Here is a 15,255-nt window from a genome sequence, read left to right as displayed (position 1 = left end):
CTAAGAGAACCTCTGTTTTTCCGGCATTTAGTTTGGGCAACTTTGGTCATCCACTCTGACAAATTGGGGAGAAAAAAGGGCAGCCGAGCTGCAGATTCTCCCTCATCCTAAAAGAGAGAGTGATAAGTTGTGTGTAATCGGCGTACGATTCGATGTTGAAGCTGTGACGCTGACATCCGCAAGGGGGTGCAAATAAAGATTGAACAACGTAGGGCTCAGAGCTGAGCCCTGATGCACCCCCTCCTGCAATAAAAAAGCTAGCAGCGACTTATTTGTGGGAGCGTTGGGTCATTGCCCCCCACGTTTGATCCCCCTAACCCCGAGTTTGGTATAAATTATAATTACATTGGATATCTGTGTGTTTTCTAAGCACGGTCATTGTGCATTGTTTCTATGTTTATCATCCTTCTTTATCAGTTTCAATGCGAGTCTGCGCGCTAAGGGAAGGTGATTGTGCACCGCCATTGGGTAGTTGTAACCAGGTTTAAAATAAGAGAGGGATTCTGGGAGCACACACAAGGGAAGTTAAATGGAGAAAGGACGGACGGTTTTTTAATAGCAGGCAGCAGGTATGTGTTAAGCGTGCATATCGTAAGCTTATCTCCGGTAGTGAAAACGTCTAAAATGGAGGGGAGTGAACGGAGAGTTAACACAGTAATAATGATGGCTGTGAGGTTGCTGTTAAAGTGAGAGACGGGGCATGTTAGCTTGCATACGGTCAACCGTCAGACTAAATGAGCGCAAAGGGAAATATATCGGGAAGGGGGAGATGTGTGTCATAGAGTCTAGGTATAGGCAGAAGCCGATGGATTGGTGAGCGGTTTTCATTAAAGGAGGAGAACGAGGGGATTTAAACTTGTAGGAAAGCGGCAATGTAACAAAGATTAGGATCTGGAGTAACAAAAAGCATATCATTGAAATCGTTTAGCATTTAGTGGATAGCGCTATACACGAGGGTATTGAATACTCACTGAGTAATTAATTAATTAATTAATTGTGGGTTTATATAGCGCTAGGATAGACTCCCGGAGGAGTATCTCCGCGCTTCGACCGCTGCGAAACCCTTCCTGGCTTCCCTGAGAGATGGTCCCTTAATGGGTATCTCCAGGGTGAGACCAGGCATCCCCGGCGGTCTGGTGGGGCCGTTAGTGCAGATGAGGCAAGCTTATGCCCAGAGTTGCCGAGTGTGATCGCTGATCAGAGTGGGCACCGAGGCGAGAGAATTATCGAGTCCGCTGACCCTGGTCCAGAAACCTGCCGCGTCGGGAATCGAACCCTGGTCCCGGGCCGTCCTCTGCTCTCGGGTCTGCCGCCTCTAACCAGTGAGCCACACTACTGCACTGTAACATGTAACATGTTTATAAATTAGATTAGCATTAAATAATGTTTTCAAAGTGGATTACTTTTGACTGTGGTATTTGTCATTTGATTACAGTAACCCCCGAAGAAGGGCGTTGAGCCCGAAATGCATTGGGTATTTTAAATAAAACGCTGCTTGACATGAATTATTGCCTTGGTTCTGTTCATTCACAAAGTCCGGATAGACATGGGGTGAACAGTAAAAACTCGCAAACAGCAAGTACACTTAGCGCGCAGACTCGCATTGAAACTGATAAAGAAGGATGATAAATGTGAAATCGACATGGAGTAAATTGATGAATATGAAAAAAGGAAATAAGGAAACATGAAGGCCATTGGCACAATTGGCAGTGCAATTGTTGGGGGCGTGATGACGCCCCACTACAGTGAAGTACTTAACCCCGTTGCCACGTGGGCATGGCAATCAACTCAATCTGCACGCACTCTGGAGATTAAAAAAGACAAGCATGAAAGAAGAAAAAAATAATTTAAAAAAAAGGTGTGCATCCTGACCCCCACATACAGCGCAGTTTAACTTTTGCCCTACAAACAAGGATAGCACCCAAGGATTAAGATGACAAACAGGATTTATCCTCAAAAACACGAGCCTGCACGCCTTAAACACCGATGTGGTTCATCAGAGACAGTGTGGAGAAACGCCGAAGGATTAATTTCAGTGGCAAATGACATTCAATGTTTACATCTCATTTTAACATGTACCAAGTGTTCAAATCTACGTTTTAAACCCAAGTGGCACACTTATCTTGCTGATTAGTTTGAAAATTTTAGTTAAAACGTCTATGTCTGTTAAATGTATTTCGAACAGCACCATGGTAGTTGTAGTAACTCACGAAGATCTTTTCATCATTGCAGCTGTGAGGGAAGGTGATTGTGCACCGCCATTGGGTAGTTGTAACCAGGTTTAAAATAAGAGAGGGATTCTGGGAGCACACACAAGGGAAGTTAAATGGAGAAAGGACGGACGGTTTTTTAATAGCAGGCAGCAGGTATGTGTTAAGCGTGCATATCGTAAGCTTATCTCCGGTAGTGAAAACGTCTAAAATGGAGGGGAGTGAACGGAGAGTTAACACAGTAATAATGATGGCTGTGAGGTTGCTGTTAAAGTGAGAGACGGGGCATGTTAGCTTGCATACGGTCAACCGTCAGACTAAATGAGCGCAAAGGGAAATATATCGGGAAGGGGGAGATGTGTGTCATAGAGTCTAGGTATAGGCAGAAGCCGATGGATTGGTGAGCGGTTTTCATTAAAGGAGGAGAACGAGGGGGTTTAAACTTGTAGGAAAGCGGCAATGTAACAAAGATTAGGATCTGGAGTAACAAAAAGCATATCATTGAAATCGTTTAGCATTTAGTGGATAGCGCTATACACGAGGGTATTGAATACTCACTGAGTAACATGTTTATAAATTAGATTAGCATTAAATAATGTTTTCAAAGTGGATTACTTTTGACTGTGGTATTTGTCATTTGATTACAGTAACCCCCGAAGAAGGGCGTTGAGCCCGAAATGCATTGGGTATTTTAAATAAAACGCTGCTTGACATGAATTATTGCCTTGGTTCTGTTCATTCACAAAGTCCGGATAGACATGGGGTGAACAGTAAAAACTCGCAAACAGCAAGTACACTTAGCGCGCAGACTCGCATTGAAACTGATAAAGAAGGATGATAAATGTGAAATCGACATGGAGTAAATTGATGAATATGAAAAAAGGAAATAAGGAAACATGAAGGCCATTGGCACAATTGGCAGTGCAATTGTTGGGGGCGTGATGACGCCCCACTACAGTGAAGTACTTAACCCCGTTGCCACGTGGGCATGGCAATCAACTCAATCTGCACGCACTCTGGAGATTAAAAAAGACAAGCATGAAAGAAGAAAAAAATAATTTAAAAAAAAGGTGTGCATCCTGACCCCCACATACAGCGTTGTTTCTATGTTTGCCATGAGCCAGTGGAGCCGGGTTGCCCTGTGATGAGTGGGTGGGGCTTAGACTCACCTCGATGGCGCACAGTCGCAATTCAAAGTGCGCAAGTCAGGTTGGCTGACTGTCTTTCTGTGGCCAGCCCAACATGCCCAGAAAAAGCCTATCATTATATGTGCATAGTGAGGGTTGGGGGGGTGGTCAGCCGAAGCTCCCTGCACTCAGAATGAGCGCTGGGCCAGCCTGTCGGATCCAATCCTGACGTTGCTCTCGGCAAGAGAGCAGCGTCTCTGTTTGCGAGGATTTGCGGTGCTGAGCATGCTAAGTTCTGTTGTACCGTGGGTTCCAGCGGTTCTTTGTCATGATCAACAGTGTAGTGGTTTTGGACCTCTTGTGATGGCCAGGCAGAATTGGGGGAGGAAGTGAAGGTATGCTCTATTCAGGGCTATGGCAAGTTGTTGAATTTATACGTCTTTCTTTCTGCAGTGATTAATGCCCGGTTATTCACCGGTAATATTCATTACTCTGAGTCCTGGTCTTCCTGTCCCATTCCTTAACCGTGAGCAGCTAGTCTGCTCTCCAGAAACCTACCTAATACCTAGCAGAGCTTTTAGCACTTCCCCCAACATGGCGCCGCCAGTCAGGTGAGGATATAGGGGTAAGTGCTTCACAACACATCCTGAGAATACCAAAGAAACACAGAAACCAAAAAACAATCACCACCAAGAAAACCCCAGGGAGGGAGGGAAGGGCACATGAATGGGATGGGAAGACCAGGACTCAGAGTAATGGCTATTACTGGTGAGTAACCGGGCATTACCTCCTCATCCAGCCTTCCCCTCCCATTCCTTAACAGTGAGCCCATACCCCAGCACACAGTGATTGTAAGAAAAAAGACCAGATAATACATCAAACAGGTCAATTTAATCAAAAGAAAGCAGTACAAATCAAAAACCATGTACAGCAGTCAAAACATGAGCACCAAAGGCAGCCGAGGCCGCCATACCCAACTGAAGTCGATAATGGGAAACAAAGGTATGGGGAGAAGCCCACGTAGCAGCATTACAAATGTCACAGAAGGAGGCACCCATGAACTTAGCCCAGGAGGAGGAGACACCCCTGGTGGACCTACCCTGGACCAAATAAGGGAGAGGACAGTGCGTGGACTCATAGGCCGAAACAACAACACCCTTAACCCAATGAGTCAAGGTGGACAAGTAAGGACGACGACCCTCCCCAGAGAGGCCGTAGGTGACAAACAAGGAATTAACCTTCCGAAAACCACAGGTCCGGTCTAAATAGATGCAGAGAGCCCCCAGCACATCCTAAGAATGGAGAACCACCTCCTCAGCGGAGGAGGGGTCCGGAAAAAAGACAGGGAGGACAGTATCCTCCTGACAGTGGAAAGAAGACAAAACCTTGGGTAGAAAAAACTGACTAGTACGGAGAATGATCTTGTCAGAGCAGAAACATAAAAAGGGGGGGAGCCATTAAAGCACCAAGCTCACCAACCCGCCGTCCAGAAATAATGGCCATCAGAAAAAGAACCTTAGCGGAAAGCAATTTAAGGTCCACCGAGAGCAGAGGCTCAAAAGGGGGCCCGTCAAGGCCTGGAGAACCAGTGGAGGATCCCAGGCCGGCACTGGAGAGTGAGAGACAGGCCCTTGAATCAAAAACTCCACAAGAGGCGAGACACCAAAGGGGAGACACACAGAGGAATGCTGAAAAGCCAGAATCGCAGCCCATTGCGCCCCGAGCGTGGAGACAGCAAGCCCCAGGAGAAAACCATCCCGCAAGAAGTCCAGCACTCGCAAAGCCTCACAGGAGGAGGAAGACAGACCCTTCCCATGGTGCCAGGAGGAGAAGTTCATCCAATGACGGTCGTAGAACTTCAAGGTGGAAGGGCGCCTAAACAACTGGATGCACTCGGCAATCTCAACAGAACAACCCTGACCCAATAAACTCAAACTTTCAAGTGCCAAACCCCCAGCTGGAGGCGGCGCAGAGAGGGTACGTAGAGAAGAGTAGCCTGCAGAGAGGAGGGACACAGGGGAGACTGCCAATAGGGGAAACAGACAAAGACAGAAGTAGGGAAAACTAAGGCCGACAAGACAACTCCAGAACCACCCGAAGAACCTCCACCCGGTCCAACCGAATCTTCCGGAGGACCCGGGGGATCAAAGCAAACAGCAGGAAGGCAAACAGGAGACCCAGAGACCACTGAAAGGAGAAAGCGCTGATCACCCAGGCCATCTGAAAGGGGATGAAGCTGCAAAACTGAGGAAGAAGGGCCAACACCTCAGAGGCAAACAGATCCAGCCAGGGAAGGGGGAACCGGAGGACAATCTGATCGAACTGAAGAGGGGACAGACACATGGTCACAGAGGATGGGAACACCTGGCTCAGAGAGTCCACTGGCCCATTCTCCTTCCCCGGAAGATAGACAGCCGTCAGAGAGAAGAGGCCAAAAGACCGATCATCCTGGAAAGGAGAAACAGAGACCGGCACATGCCCCCAGATGATTCACATAAGCCCAAACAACTTGGTTGTCTAACTGAACCGAGACAGCGCGGCCCAGAAGGAGAGGAGCAAACCACAGCAGCACCAGTCCAAACTGCCAGCAGCTCCTTCCAGTTCGAGGACTGGAGAGATTCGAAATGGTACCACCGACCCTGAGCCTTGGAGGCACCCAGGACCGTAACCCAACCCACGGCACTGGCATCGGTGGACAACACCACCACAGCCAGAGGACGACGATTGTCAAACCCCCTGGAAAGAGACTGAGGGGACAACCACCATTGGAGAGCATCCAGAATCCCCAGCGTGACAGGAACAAGAGCGTTGTAGTTCTGAGAGGTAGGATCCCAGTGGGCCAGGACTTGATGCCGGAAGGGATACAAATTCAGACGCGCCTAAGGGTGGAGATGCAGAGTGGAAGCCATCTCCCCCTGACTCCTCAACCACAGCAGGGCAGACACCTGGGACTGAGACAGAACCCACGAAAGGTGACGTAGCAAAGTCAACTGCCTCTCCTGGGAGAGGAACACCATCCCCAGATCCATACGGAAGAGAGCCCCAAGGAACGTCAGAGTCTGGGAGGGCAGCAGGGAGGACTTCCGGTGATTGATGAAGAACCCATAGGACTCCAGAAGATGACAGACCTGGTCCAGATCTGACAGAGCCTGAGAGAAAGAAGGAGATACAATCAACCAATCATCGAGGTGGTTAAAACCTGAAGACCCCTGGAATGGAGAATACCCACCAGAGGGGCCAAGAGCTACGTGAAAACCCTTGGCGCGGATGAAAGGCCGAAAGTAAACACCCGGAAGTGACAGTGCCGGGATCCATCAGAAAAAGAAGATACGTCTGATCCGCAGGATGGATATGGACGTGCAGGTAAGCATCCATCAGGTCCAGGGAAGCAAGGAAACACCCTTGCAGCACCAGAGGCAGGATGGACAGCAAAGTCACCATTTTGAAAGTACACCTGGGAATGTAGAGATAGACACTTTTCAGAACCAAGACAGGGAGCAGGTCTGACGTATCCGTCTTGGAGACCAGGAAGAGTATCAAATAACAACCCTTGCCTCGCTCCAGAGGAGTAACCTCCACGATAGCCGCCTTGTCCAACAGAAGGCCGCCTGCAAGGCCGCCTGTCGCAGAGGGTGACGGGGCAGGGGGGTTTCCCTGAAGACCTGCAGGGGAGGAGAGGAGTACTCAATCTGATAACCCTGCGATTCAGTCTGCACCGCCCAGGCATCGGTAAAACCAACCACTGATGTAGAAAAAAGCGAAGGCGACACCCAACTGGAAAGGGCAGACAGTCATTGCGCAGGAGACGGAGCGGGGGCAGCACCACCGGCGGGAGCCCGGGACCTGTCCACAACCCCTGCCTCGAAAGGGCTGTGAAGCACCCCATTCAGAAGAAAACCCAAAGGCACGGCAGTAGCCAAACCCCCGTCCCCCCAAAGGAGGGCAAACAGGAGCCGCCAGCTTACGGTTCTCCACTGACTGCTTGACCAAATCTTCCAGCAGGGGCCCGAACATCATGGACCCCACAAAGGGCAGCTTGAGCAGGACCGAATTCTGAGAGGACTCAGCCTTCCAAGAACGCATCCAGAGATGATGCTTGGCAGCAATCTAAGCCGCCGCGGCACCCAAATTGTCAAAAGAAATGTCCGAAAAATATCGCACCTGCAGCTCCATGAGGGCGAAGAGAGAGGAGGTATCTTCCCAGTCCTGCCAAAGAAGAGCCAGGGTCGGGAAATCTTTCAGCAGGGACTGGACCATGTAGTTGGAGTAGGTCGTCGCCCTGACAGCAAAGTTGGAAGCAGCATAGGAACGCTTCACCGCCCCTTCCACCCGCTTATCCTCAGCGTCAGAAGGAAGGGCATCATCATAAAGAACCAAACCCGGCGAGGAAAGACCAGCCATCAAATTGTCCACTTTTACAGACTGGGGGAACTCAGCAGCAAACCTCTCCAAAGGATGACGCTTACACAAAAAGCAAGGGAAGACAGATTTATCCACATCCTTCCATTCAAGCACCTTGCGCACAGCGCCATGAGAAGGTAAGGACTCAGGATCTGGCTGGTGATATTGAGTGAAAATTCATTCTCCAGGACATCAGGCACAGGAGGATCGAAACCCAAATTGCCATGCCCATGGTCAAATAAAGCAGAGAGCTCCGCACCCTGAACAAAGCGACCACGCACACAGTCATTATCCTCGGTCCCCACATCGTCAGCTGAAGGGTCAGGCTGAACAAAAGACCCACTAGGCACCTTGACAGGAGGGCTAGCCACTTCCTGAGCCCAGAAAGCAGCAGCAACCGCCTCATCAATGAGGAGGCACAGGGCATCCAAAGGAGGAGCGGCAGCCCCAAAAGCACCCTGGTCCATGGCAGTGCAGAAAAAGTGAAAGGAGACAGGCACCAAACACAACCAGCAGAGGTCGGGACCAACAGAAAAAAGACTTGTTCTTCAAAGAAACTAAGTCTCGAGGCCCCGACTTCTCGTGCTACCAGGAAAGGGGGCGGACACATAAAAAAGCATCCGGCTGCCCAAAAAACCCCAGGGGATGCAGGAATCCCAAAGGACGCCAAGCGCCACAGGACAGATCACAGAGGAACCCCACCCGCTAAAGCAGGGCGCGACGGGACCACACAAAAAAGGAACAGCCTCTAAGGAAGGCCGCGTACAAGTGAGTGAAGGGCCGAAGAACATGAATAGGCACAAGCGGCCGCTAGAGCGGGCCACAAAAATGCAGCACAATTCAAGCACAATCCCCCTCAATATAGAAGACAAAAGCGACCGCTACAGCAGGCCGCCAATGAAACACATAAAATAGGGTACTCACCCGACCAACAGCTCCGCTAGGCAAAAGGTAACTGAAGAGAGTCCGAAAAAAATGAACAGGATGTGTTGTGGCGCGCTTACCCCTATACCCTCTCCAGGTAGTGGCCTTGCCACCTTTTAGGTCTGCCCCCAGGATAGTGGGGCAAGGGGTGTCCCAAGGGTCGGCTATAAGCCCTATTCTTTTTAATTTATATCTTCGCCCTTTGGTCAGGCTGATAAAATCATTTGGTATCTCAGTTGTGAATTATGCTGACGATACCCAGCTTATCTTTTCCTTTGAAGGCAGGGATGCTGTGTCATAGGAGACTTTTCATCGGTGTACGACAGCCACGGCGAACTGGATGCGCCTAAATTCCCTCCAGTTTAATAGCGCTAAAACAGAGGTTCTACACTGCTCCTTGGACCGCACCCCTCGTCCTCTGCCAGTGGCTTTCTGGCCACTTTCTTCCCAGGGCACCGTAGCGGCGGCAGACTCCGCGCACAATTTGGGCGTCCTGTTTGGACCCAATCTCCAGCTGGATGCCTCTGTCAATAAAACTGTTGCCACCTGTATGATGCTACTGCGTTCTTTGCGTAAAATTCTCCCCCTGCTTCCGACCTTAGTCAGACCAGAGGTAGTACGCAGCATCATCCTTAGTAGATTAGACTACTGTAATGTGTTGTTGCTGGGTGCCCCTGGCTGTCTGATCGGCAAGCTGCAACGCATTCAGAACATGGCAGCTAAGCTGGCCCTTTCCCGATTGCGCTCGGCCTCCTCCTCTCTAGCGCTGAAGGATCTGCACTTGCTGCCCATCGTTCAGCGTATTGATTTTAAAGCATCTTGCATTGTCTTCAAGGCCCTTCATGGTCAGGGGCCTGTACGGGTACAAGAGCTTTTTCTTTGGTACACCCCAGCCAGATCTTTACGGTCCTCATCAGCCTATCTAGTGGCGGTGCCTAGAATGCAAAGGGTGCGAATGGGTGGCCGTTCCTTTGGTCACACTGCAGCCAAACTCTGGAATTCTCTCCCGCTAACATTAAGGAGCATTGACAATCTTGCTTCTTTTAAGAAAGGCTTGAAATCCCATCTTTTTCCTAGGGATGTGTAAATTCCTTCTGTTGTGTGGGCTAGGTCAGTATGAGTCAAAGCGCCAGGATACCCTCTGGGTGATAGTTGCGCTATAAAAGTATGCTTACTACTACTACTACTGATTGGTTGCGCCATGTTGGGGGAAGTACTAAAAGCTCTGCTAGGTATTAGGTTTATGGAGAGCAGACTAGCTGCTCACTGTTAAGGAATGGGACGAAAAGACAAGGCTAGGAAGTAATTATTTCATGTAAGCAGTTGTTAATGTTACTAATCTCCCCCCCCCCTCCCCTCCCCCCCCACACACACACTCACACAAACACCATTGCACGCAGCCCTTCGTTCCCTTGTTGCTTCATACAGTCTATAATTCTTGGTTGGATACTTTTTGATGTGCTTCTTCAAGCGTGTGCTATACAGAGGGCAAAGAACAGAGGTTCCTCGCTTCGGTTGTGAATCCACTGGGCCATGTGATGGTAACTGGCTCCTTGTCTCTGGGTCATGGCAGGCTGCCTTCCCTCTGATGGACTAGAAAACAGAGTGTGACACCAGGGCGGATACTGCTCGTTCAACCTCTGCAAGCCACAGATCATAGCCGGGTATCACGTGCCGTGCTGCAAAAAAGTCAGAGGCAAGAGAGCTCACCATGCAGCAGGGTAGCATGCAGCAGGACCAGGATGTCTGGAGCTCGTGTGCGTGACAGTGTGGTGTGTATGTATGAGTGAGTGTGTCTGACTCATTGTGTGTGCGGGCGTCAATAAGATGTTTTACAGGGAAGACGACATCTAGATAAGTTCCCTAAAACAAACAAGTCAGAAAGAAGTACAATTACAGAGCAGAGAGACGGGATATGGCATTCCAGCCAGAGCTGCCGACGTTCGAACTGGGAAAACAGGTTTGAGTCTCGGCGTCAGCTCAAAATCTTGTGATTCTGGGCAAATCGCTTAAACTCCTCGGCCCTCTAAAACATGCATCTGAGGTTAACAAATGTAACTAAATGGCTCTTATATAAAGCACTTCAATACGTTCAGGACGTGTTTGTGCTATTTTAAACTGAAAAAAAAACGACGAGAAAAACACCTTCCTTCTGTTTCAAGCTAGGTTTATCTCACTTCGTTTATGTAAAAACATGAATTGAGAGAAACAATGAGTCGGGTGCACTAAACACAAGCTCAAATGTGTCTGGTTCTTTGTGCATCAGTCGTGTGTGGCAGCTGACTTGTTGTCGCCCAGCATTGACAAACTGCACCCAGTAGCCTTGTGGACATATATTTCTTGATAGCAGAGCCCTCTGACACCGTCCATCGCACTAGTCACCATCATCTGAATAAAAGTCCTCTAGCAACATGTAGAGAAACTGCACTGTCTGAAAACCATGAGCAGGTGTAAATTAATACAACACATTTTATACCATTTTAAATTATACTGCTGGGAAAAGTATAAAGTGAAATGGGACTATACATATCACTGTGAAAAAGGCATGCAAAGGACCTATGCCTACATTTCCCTGCTTAGTGAATGCAGAGACCATACACTCTTCTATTTTTGCATCACTATGTGAAATACTTGCATCAATCCCTAAGGAGGTTGTAATCTGGAATTTTCAGTTATTTTTAAAAAAAATACCTTTTTCCAAAACTCTTGTTAGCCACTGATATTCTTTAGTAACGCACACCTCATTCAGTCTTATAATGTGTCTAAACTAGTATATGGTATGTAGAAGTTAAGTGAATTACGGGCATATGCATCAACAATCGGTAATACATGTCGGTAATAGCGAAAAATAACGATTCGCTATTAAGGACATGCAAACCGCGATGCATCAAACTAATCGGTAAAAATTACCGATTTGGTAAAAATTGCTATTAAATAGCGAAAGTACGACCGCAAGAGTAGCAAATACCGAGTTAGCTAATACCGAATCGGTATTAGTGAATCCGGTATTTGCGACTTCGGTAATAGCGAAAACGGGAAAATTACGCGACGCTTCGGAAGCAGGCCGATGACATCACAACCAGGAAGTAGGACAGCCACGCTGCATTCTGTGGTCGGAGTAGCACAGAGGAGGAGGCAGAGCACAGGAGCTGAGGACCCAGACAGAACCAGTAGCAACCAGGACAAGGCAAGCAGGACAAGATGGAGAAGAAGGCCCCCCAGCAGGGAAAGGACACACACCGAAAGTGAAAACGCAAGTTTTCTGATAAGGAGCTGGAAATCCTAATAGAGTGTGTGACCAGCAACAATGACCGACTGTTTGGGAAGTTGTCGCTGAAGGTGCCAGAGGCAGAAAAACTAAAGATGTGGCTGCGCATCAAGGACAAGGTAAATGCATGCAGAGTCACCCACCGCAGCATCGACGACTTAAAAAAACGCTGGTATGACCTGCGTAAGAGGGCCAAGGAGAAGATTGCGCAGAGGATCAAGGATGCTGCTGGCACAGGAGGGGGCACATCCAATGTGACGCCTAACACAGCCCTGGAAGATCTAATGGAGTCCACCATAGAACCGGAAGCTGTTGTGGGGGTCACACGTCTGGACACCTCTGGTGCTGCGGAAGGAGGACAAGGTAAGAAGCATGGCAGCGTAACAATGCAGCGTGTACTAAGTCCCTGCCCAATCCCCCATGCCAGACCCAGTGCCCATGTAGCGTTGCCCTAAACACATACCCTCACCACTGTGTTGCACCATGGGAGTTGTAGTCAATACATGAATGGGTGCATGCCTGAGCCCAGAGATGAATACAGCAGCAAAGGGCCAAATGTCAGACAGAAAAAGTTATTTATTGTGAGATGCCACAGCTATTTTCACATACTATACCATGATAATAACTATGCACTGTTTCACACACAGATGCATCCCCCATTGATTCTGACGACAGTGCCCGCCTCGTCATCTCTGAGATGCCAGTGTTGTCAGAAGCAGAGTGCTCACAGGGAGCTGAAGCCATGTCCTCCCCTTCACCACCACGGCGGACAACACCTTCATCCTCCCTGCGGTCCAAGACACCACCACCACCATCCTTGGGGTCCAAGACACCACCACCACCCCCACCATCCTCGCGGTCCAAGACACCACCACCACCACCACCACCAGTGCGGGCCACTCCGCAGAGCCGCAGAGCAGATGTTCCCTCCCTGCCCGTGATGGAGTCAGATCACAGTTCAGCACCCCCAAATGTTCCACGCCAGGCTGTCGTCACTCCAACCAGCCAAACTGCAGCATGACAGCGCATCAGGCAGAGAGCTGTGCCCCCGGGTCGGGCTGCTGCAAGACCAGTCGATCTGTCCGAAGGGTACGGAGTTGTGGAGACCCGGATGCTGCGTGTCCAGCGCCTGCAGGAGAGACACATGGGTGCCATGAAACTCTCCATGACCAAACTTTGCAACAAACTTGGCAACATGACTGACGCTGTGCGTGAGCACACCACTGCCGTAGCTGCTGGCAACAATTAAATAAAGTTTTGCCTGCAAGAACTGACACGTGTCGTAGTGGCCGGCCAACAGAGTGAGCGCCGGCGTCACAGGCAGATCATGCTGGCAGTGAATTCAACTAACAAGGCCATTAATAAGCTGTGCAACAGCACGGCTGTGCTGTCCCGCAGGTCTGTGTCCCTGCAAGTGGACCTAGGTCATTATTGTGGGGATGTGGCAAAGGCCCTTGAGAGGGTGACCACTGCAGTGGAGCAACTGCAGCCTGGGTCAGCCAGTGTCAGCAGTCTGGGAGCGGAAGAGGGGAGTGAGGCAGCCTCCAGTGTCAGCAGCGTCTCCCTGTCGGACACCAGCGGGAGGAGGCGCAGTGGCCGCAATGCAACTGCCACAGACTCCCATGGTGTAGAAGCCGAGGAGTCACAGGACAAGAGACTGGGGGTACGTGGCAAATGGAAGTGAACATGTGGCAAAGTCACACTGTCCTTGGTGACGTAACCATGGCCAGACTAAAGTGCCGCACGCATCACCCGTTCTGAGAAGGGACAATTTAAGTTTGACTTTTACTGCAGCAGCAGCATGTTTGTGTTACGTTTATCTGCACCAGTCAGGTGTCCATGCCCATTAAACCCTTGCAAATCTGATCCTGTTGTCAAGCCACTCTCTTACCTGTCTCAGAAATGATTCCGTGTGATGTATGTCCTCCTCCGTTGCCCTTCAGCTCTGTTGGGCACATGCGCCTGTCGGTGTTGGGGGGGTGGTTGCTGTGCACGTAGTTCATCCTCTCCGTCCACCTCTATGGGTATCCCCCTGCGTGTGGCGATGTTGTGCAGGATGGCACACACAGCAATGATCTGGCAGCAGGTCACTGGGTCGTACTGCAAGGCACCTCCAGTCTTGTGCAGTATTCGGAAGCGGCTCTTGAGGATGCCGAATGTCCGCTCAACCACATTCCTTGTGCTGACGTGTGCTCTGTTGTAGCGCTGCTCTTGTGGTTGTAGCTGGGTTGAGGTAGGGAGTGAGTAGATATTCACGCAATGCGTATGCGCTGTCAGCTGCAGGATGGGGAGAGAATGATCATCAGCATGATTGCAAATATACATGTGGAGATGGAGTGGATGGAGAGTACGATGATGCATCAATATGTACCTAGTAGGTGTCCCTCTCCAAACTCACCGTTGATCAGGCGCCTGTGGAGGCCACAGTGACGGAATATGTAAGCGTTGTGTGTGCTCCCGGGGTATTGGGCTACAAGGTCCGTAATGATGTACTTGGCATTGCACACCACCTGCACATTTATAGAATGATATGACTTCCGGTTGCGGAATATGTATTCGGTGGCTGATGGAGACATGCGTGCAGTCAACACACCCTATGACATGGGGGAATTGTGCCACCTTGTAGAATTCCCGTTTGGTGCGGATCAGCTGCTGGAGGGTTGTGGGGAAGGTGATGTGGCGATTTATTAATGTCAGCATGGCCTCTAGGAACTGGTGGAAGAAGCGTGATAAAGCGCTTTGCGGCACGCCTCCAGTCTCAGCTATTACCCCCTGGAATCTTCCAGACGCAAGCAGGTGCAGGCAGCATAGGACCTGCACATGGGCTGGTATGGCGTTGGTCCTAAGGGTCTCGTGCTGCAGTAATGGTTCCAGGTCTGCTATTAGGCGCATTATCATGGCACGGTTGAGTCTATACTTGTCGTACACCTGTTCCTCGGTCTGCCCCAGCAAAGTGATGCGCACCCTGAAGATCCTGTCCTGGATCATCCTCCTGTGCTGGGCCTGGGCGTTGATCCTCCTCCTCCTACCAAGCACATAGAGGGCAGCCATTTTGGTTGACAAGTGGGGTTCCCCAGGGCATTTATGAAGGGTTACTGATTGTCAGCATCTGCTGATGGGGTTTCATTTTTTTTTCTGTCCTTCAGTTTACTTTATCTCCTGATTGTGATTCCTCTTATGTTGCTCATGCTAAGTAGCGATTTTGGGGATTTTCGGTATTAGCGACTTTTCATGCATACCATTGCGATTCGTTAATAGCGATTCGGTATTACCGAGGTCAGCTTTGGGGTTCGGTAATTCCGATTGTCTGTTTAGCGATTCGGTA

The 15,255-nt window shown here is 49.7% G+C and overlaps 1 protein-coding gene and 1 pseudogene across 2 annotated transcripts in view; both read left to right on the top strand.

Annotated features, from left to right (window-relative positions):
- The window catches only part of NIPAL2 (NIPA like domain containing 2), a 590,087-nt gene that overhangs the window by 92,804 nt on the left and 482,028 nt on the right, over positions 1–15,255 (top strand). The window lies entirely within an intron of this gene.
- On the top strand, positions 12,673–13,614 carry LOC147724490 (uncharacterized; annotated as a pseudogene).

This window comes from Lissotriton vulgaris, chromosome 4_1 (genome assembly GCF_964263255.1).
Source record: "Lissotriton vulgaris chromosome 4_1, aLisVul1.2, whole genome shotgun sequence".
Taxonomy (NCBI): Eukaryota; Metazoa; Chordata; class Amphibia; order Caudata; family Salamandridae; genus Lissotriton; species Lissotriton vulgaris.
The sequence above is the reverse complement of the archived record's forward strand: the minus strand, read 5'-3'. Positions and strand labels throughout refer to the sequence as shown.